This window comes from Dasypus novemcinctus, chromosome 29 (genome assembly GCF_030445035.2).
Source record: "Dasypus novemcinctus isolate mDasNov1 chromosome 29, mDasNov1.1.hap2, whole genome shotgun sequence".
Taxonomy (NCBI): domain Eukaryota; kingdom Metazoa; phylum Chordata; class Mammalia; order Cingulata; family Dasypodidae; genus Dasypus; species Dasypus novemcinctus.
Window position 1 is genome coordinate 28,030,451 of NC_080701.1, and position 6,602 is coordinate 28,037,052.

Below are 6,602 nucleotides of genomic sequence, written 5' to 3' on the forward strand. Positions count from 1 at the left end.
TGGAGAGATTCACAAATAGAACCTTCTAGAAGGCCTTGGACTTAACCTTTTTGCATGTTAGGAGTCTACTGCAGCGCCCTTCCCTGCACCCCTGTTTCTTCAGGAGCTGGTGCCTTTGCTACTGTTTTTTACCCCCTTCCTTCCCTCCTCCACCTCCAAGGCCAAGAGCGCCTCCTCCGAGAAGCCTGCTCTGCGCGGCAGAATGGGCCACGTCGTTTTGCATCTCCCTCCCACTTGGTGCAGAGTGTAACACAGAGGTTAGGAGCATGGACTCATAAGCCGGACTGCCTGAGTCCAATCCTAGCTCTGCCACTTAACAGCTGTGTGATCATGAGCCGGTTTCTTAGCCTCTCTGTGCCTCAGTTTCCTCATCTGTGGAATGGGGATAACGAGGACACCACCTCACAGGGATGTTGCAGGCTTTAAGTGAAGTAATATTTGTAAAGCATCTGATATGTGGTATGGATGCTACAACCAAACTTCCCACACTTCATTGTAATCAACTGTTTCTATGTAGAGCGGCCTAGACAGGCCATACATTTTTGTGCAGATCAAGTGTAGTTTCTTTCATTGGTCTCTACCTGCTCTGGACACCCTCAAGAGCTGACAGCCCCTTGCTCGGGGAGGAAAAAGCAACTGAAAATTTTCCAGCTTTGTATACTTGGTTTGCTCCAGTAATTTAAATGCCCCATTGATACTAGTCTTTGGGGCTCATTGCTTGGTCTTATTAGCGTGCCTCTCTTCTGGTTTGGCCTCTGGGTTTATGGAGAAAGGGGGGCAAAGAGGCTGACTGGTCTTGGTGGAGAGGGTGCATTCTCAGGGGATCTCTGGGCCCCTCGTCTCCCCGCTGAGAGGAGCTCCCCTGGCATTTCCGCTGGGCTGGCACCTGCTGAACTGGCCCTCAGGTCTTTCCTCGGCTCAGGAAGAGCTGGTGGCCTCTTCCTGTCGACGGGGCTCCCCTCTCACCCTCCGGGTGGGCGTCCCCCACGTCTCTGTTCTGTCTCCCACCCTGCGCCCTGTTCCACCTGCCCCAGCTCTCCTGCGGGGGTCTCTCCCCGGGGCATCCCTGCCACAGCAGGGGTGTGGGAACTCAGCAGGGCAAACAGGGATGTTTCTCTGCCTGAACATGCTGCGTGAGCCCAGCGGGGCCATCCAGGTTGTCCCAGAACCCCCTGCCAAGGCCCTACACTCTCCTGCCCCCAATATTCCCCTTATCTGTGCGTTAACTGTCGGCCATCTTCTCCCATAATCCCTTGGAGCTGGAAAGAGTGGGCTTTCCCCACTTCTTCCCGACTGGCTGTGCTCTCTCCCTTACATAAAGCTCTATGGTTTGGGCAACCAAGTCTGGCACTTGATTTGGCTTTCGTCCCTTTGTATGTCAGTAACATGTGGTTTTCAAACCTCTTTTGCTACCGAAAAAATCCTATTTTGAATGTCAGAATCTGAATATTAATGTTTTCCTTTTAACTCCCTGAAGACAAATGAAGGAGCAGTTTAACATGGTAAACACCCCCTCCCGACACACACACTAGAAAATATCACCCTGTTCTTTGAGTCTACCTCCCACTTAACCCTCGAGCTCTGTCGGGGGAGGGACTTGGTTCCTTCCGTTGAGTTGCTGCCTTTTTCGGAGCAAAAATTGTCCAGATTTGAATCCTGGCTCTAGGGCTTACATTGTGACCTTAAACAAGTTCTAGCTTGTCTGTGCCCATAGTTTTTGTGCGTAAAATGCAGATAAGAATATCACCTCATGCGATTGTTTTGAGGGTTAAATGGCTTAATACATGTAAAGTGTTCAGAAGAGCACCTGGCTTATAATAAATGATAAATAGGATTATTAGCTCAGTGCTTGTCCAGAATAGTTAGCTCAATAAATATTGTCGAAAAATCACACAGTGAGGTAGTAATAAAATGTGGAGAATAGACTGGGAGTCCTGATTATCAGCACAGAAATATGAGTTCAATTGCATTGTTTCTAAAGAAGAGGCCATTTGTCAGGGAAGTGCAATACTGCTTATCTTTTGCAATCCTATCCTAATCCTTATTTATGTGGAACCCAGATTAGCCCTTAATGCACCTGATACCATAACATTAGGGCATGCAGCCCTGCTCAGAGCTACCTTTTAAAACACTGAGTAAGTGAAGATGCAATAAACGTAGCGGAGGGAGGTGCAAAGACCAGGGCCCGGAGAGCGAGAAGGCGGGCGTCCCCCTGGCTGCGCTTTCCTACGAGCCACGTGACCCTGGGTAAGCCCTGCTGTCCCCTCGCTAGCCCTCATCTAGAGGCTGTGCTTGATGTCTCAGCTCCTTCCAGTGGGTGACTGCCTTCTTATTCTCCTGAAGAAAGAGCTCATTGCATGATGGCACAGATTTAAGACGCTGAGTTGACCTTTGTAGCCCGTTAGTTTGCGTCTGGAGACCCTGTGAAACCCTCTTGGAAAGTAAGCCATTGAGAAGTATCCACCCCAAACCACTTTGGGCTACAGGGATCCTGCTCTTAGATGGGCCTTCTCTAACTTGAAAAATTCAACTGGCCTACTGACATATACTTTTGGAACACTATCTCAAATTATTTTATTTATTTAAAAACACTACTCAATTTAAATGCGAAATCTTTATGAATAAACCAAGAACACTGTACGCACTCCTTGAGAAAGAAAAACCATTATTTGAACATTAAGTTCATCTCTCTTTTCTTTTTTAAAAATATTGATTTATTTACTTATTTTTTATTTATCCTTGCCTCCTCCCCCATATGTTTTGTCTGTCCGCTCGCCTTCTCCAGGAGGCACTGGGAACCAAACCCGGGACCTCCCATGTGGTAGACAGGCACCAAACTGGTTGAGCCACATCTGCTTCCTTATTATCTCTTTTTTTTTAACACATTAGCATGATGTATCTAGCTATACTTCCCAATTTTTCTTCAAAATATTCAGTGTGGCCTGAGTTTTAATGCTGTGCAAATCTTGGCATAATTATTATTTTTTAAAGTTTTTATAACTATAAATGCTGATAGCTAATCTTTGAAGCTATATACATAAGAATTTGATTACATTTAATTTGCGTATTTTTTCAAGTATGAAAAATAATATTTTGGCAATAAAATCAAAGCAGTGTCTTTAGTTCCAGCTCATATTATCTTAACCTCCTTTTAATTAACTATGACATGTATATGCTATTGTTTAATGACGTTTCACTCTTTATTTGTCTGCCAATTAAGAGTCACACTGAAAAATGGGAAAATAACAGCTTGGATAGAGAATAATTATAAGTACAATTAGTCATATTAACAAATAATTTACATACCTTCTGACAATTTAGCCATCAGTTAAACAATTGAGATAGAATAAATACAGTGAAATAGGCAGTTGTCAACCATGTTGATAGGAAGATTATTAGCATTTATAATTTTTTCACCTTACTTTTTTAAGGTAGTAGTTCTCTATTCAGACTAATAGTTTCTTATTTTCCATTACTGACTTCCAGATCTCCAGATCAATTCCTTCCTTCTTTTCTGTTCACTTTTTATTTTTATGTCACTGCTAATGGAATACCTTTCTCCATTCAGAATTTAGATACAATTACATTTCTTTTCTGGGATCTTTTAGAATCATTATCTAATTTTTCTTCCTGGATTCCCCTTTTCTCTTCTATAATCTTATTTTAGCTCTTCCTGGCATGTCATGCTTTTTACAGAATTTCACTGATTACCATTCTTTCTGAGCTCTATATTTAACAAAATTGTGCTTGAAAGAAAACTACCAATACTGCTAGCTGCCCCCCAAATGCCACCTTGATGAATCTGCCAACAGAGCATATGTAAATAAAGGAATTAGGCAATGGTTTGTACTAAGCAATCTCTGGTGGACTATTACTGGTTCCCTTCCAAATGGAAATGATGCTAACTTTCGCCTTCCATGGAATAATACTTTTCCTTGCTGAGTGATCTAGTTCCTTCCAGGCAACAAGAGAGAATTTTTGTTTTGTTTTGTTTTGTTTTTCTTTTTATTATCTTTTTTTTCCCCTTTAAAGATACATAGAACACACAAAATGTTACATTAAAAAATATAAGAGGTTCCCATATATTCCACTCCCCACATCCCCCACTCCTCCCACACCGAAAACTTCTTTCATTAGTTTGGTACATTCATTGCATTTGATGAGTACGTTTTGGAGCACTGCTACAAAGCATGGATTATCGCTTAGTTGTAGTTTACACTCTCTCCCAGTCCATTCAGTGGGATATGGCAGGATATATGATGTCTGGGATGGCGATGTCCACTCCACCTCTAAATCGAGAGGGGGCTTAGATCCTACATGGCTGATGGATGGGATTCTCCTGCTTGCAGCTGTAGACACTCTCGGTTCCCTGGTGTGATGGTTGACCATCCTCACCTCCCTGTTAGCTGGCCTGGGTAAGTCCAATGAACCCGAGAGTAGGTGTTGCAAATCTGCTGAGGCTTAGGACCCAGCTGGCCCATAGACTGTCCAGAGAGTCAAGTCTCCTGAGCTACACCAACCCCAGCACCAGTTATAGGTTCAATAAAAGTGACAGAAGAGGCATTCATAGAGAGGCCATATCTGAGTCCAACTCTATCACACTCAGGAGCACAAATTCCAAAGTAGGGCCCCCTGGCAAGGCACTGCGCTCCAGAGCCATCTGCCATGCCTGTAGCCCTCAGGAGCACCCCTACCTGGGGTTGTATCTATTTGGGTCTCTTAATAAGAAAGAATTAATTGATCTGAAAAGAAAGTCTGCACAGGATGGTACAGTCCTTCCAGCTTCCACCTCCTTGGTGGAAATTATGAAGATAACTTCTGGCTCAGCCTTTAGGGGGATATGATTGTTTGAAGCTGTGTGTACTCCAGAAAAGCATATTCTTAAATCTAATCCATTCCTGTAGGTGAGAACCCACTGTAAGTAGGAGCTTTTGATGTGGTTACTTTAGTTAAGGCAGGGTCCCCCTCAATCAGGACGAGTCTTAATCCTATTACTGGAGTCCTTTATAAGGGAATGAAATTCAGACAGAGGGAAAGACAAAGAAGGAAGAAGCTAAAGGCGATGAAACCCAGAAGAGAAGGGAGAGACCAGCAGACATCCCCACGTGCCTTGCCATGTGGCAGAGGATTGCCTGGCAGCAGGTCTTTGGGAAGAAAGCATCACCTTGATTTGGACATTTTCCCAGCCTCAAAACCATGAGAGGGGACCAGATACAGCTCAAGTAGTGAGCGCTTGCCTCCCACGTATCAGGTCCTGGGTTCAATCTCCAGTACCTCCTTAAAAAGTAAAAAATAAAAAAAGAGAAAATAATTTCCCATTATTTAACCAGAACTACTGATACTGAGCAAAAGAACGTTCTTTTCTAGCAATGTATCTTTTATTTTTCTCTTCCCCCACCCCCCACTGTTGTCTGCTCTCTGTGTCCATTCACTGTGTGTTCTTCTGTGTCTGCTTGTATTCTTGTCAGCAGCACCGGGAATCTGTGTGTCTTTTTGTTGCATCATCTTGCTGCGTCAGCTCTCTGTGTGTGCAGTGCCATTCCTGGGCAGGCTGCATTTTTTTTCATGCGGGGCAGCTCTCCTTATGGAGCACCCTCCTTGCTCATGGGGCTCCCTTATGCTGCACAGCACTCCTTGCACGCATCAGCACTGCGCATGGGCCAGCTCACCACACGGGTCAGGAGGCCCTGGGTTTGAACGCTGGACCTCCCATATGGTAGGCAGACAGTCCACCGGTTGAGCCAAATCCGCTTCCCCCAATGTGTCTTTAGAGCCATTTCCTGAAATACCAGGATTTCAAAGACAGAAAGTTTTATTTATTGTACAAGCAATCACTGGTCTTCTGGCCCCAAGCTGCCTCCCTGATTAGCAGAAATTCTTCTAATATTTTATAACATCAGGGTGCTAATGAATAATTGGAGTGGAGCTGGACACGGGTCTATTTGTTGGTTAAGGATTTGAACAAGCTGGGGGTGGACCCCAAACCAGGGTCAGTCACAAGGATTTGGGATGGGTCTACAGAGCAGAGGTCAGTTACGAGGTCTTTCATGTGGATATTAACAGAGGTGGGTGGAGTGGTTACCATCCCGAGAGTAAGTGTACACAAGGGTGGGTCCAATCCAGAGTCACCATCACAACAGTAAACATGCACAAGGGTGAGGCTAAGTCTAGAGTAACCATAAATGGGTGCGGCCGCTCTAGCAGCGTCAGTGGTTTCAGGTATTAACCTTTTGCTATTTTATAATATAAAGGCATCTTTATCATGGTTTAGCAATCGTAATTATTTGTTCATTCCCAACCCTCACTTACAAGCCTCATTTTGAAATAACCATAAGCAACAGTAAGGTCAGTCTCGTTTGTGTCAATAATTTCAGGTATTAACTTCTGGCTATTCTTAATATACTGGAAAAGTAAGAAAAAGCATCTGTATAGTGTTCCAGTAATCGTAATCATTGGTTAATTCTTTTTCTTTATTTTTTTAAAATGTTACGTTAAAAAATATGAGGTCCCCATATACCCCCCACCCCCCTCACCCCAATTCTCCCACATTAACAACCTCTTTCATCATTGTGGCACATTCATTGCATTTTGGAATACATTTT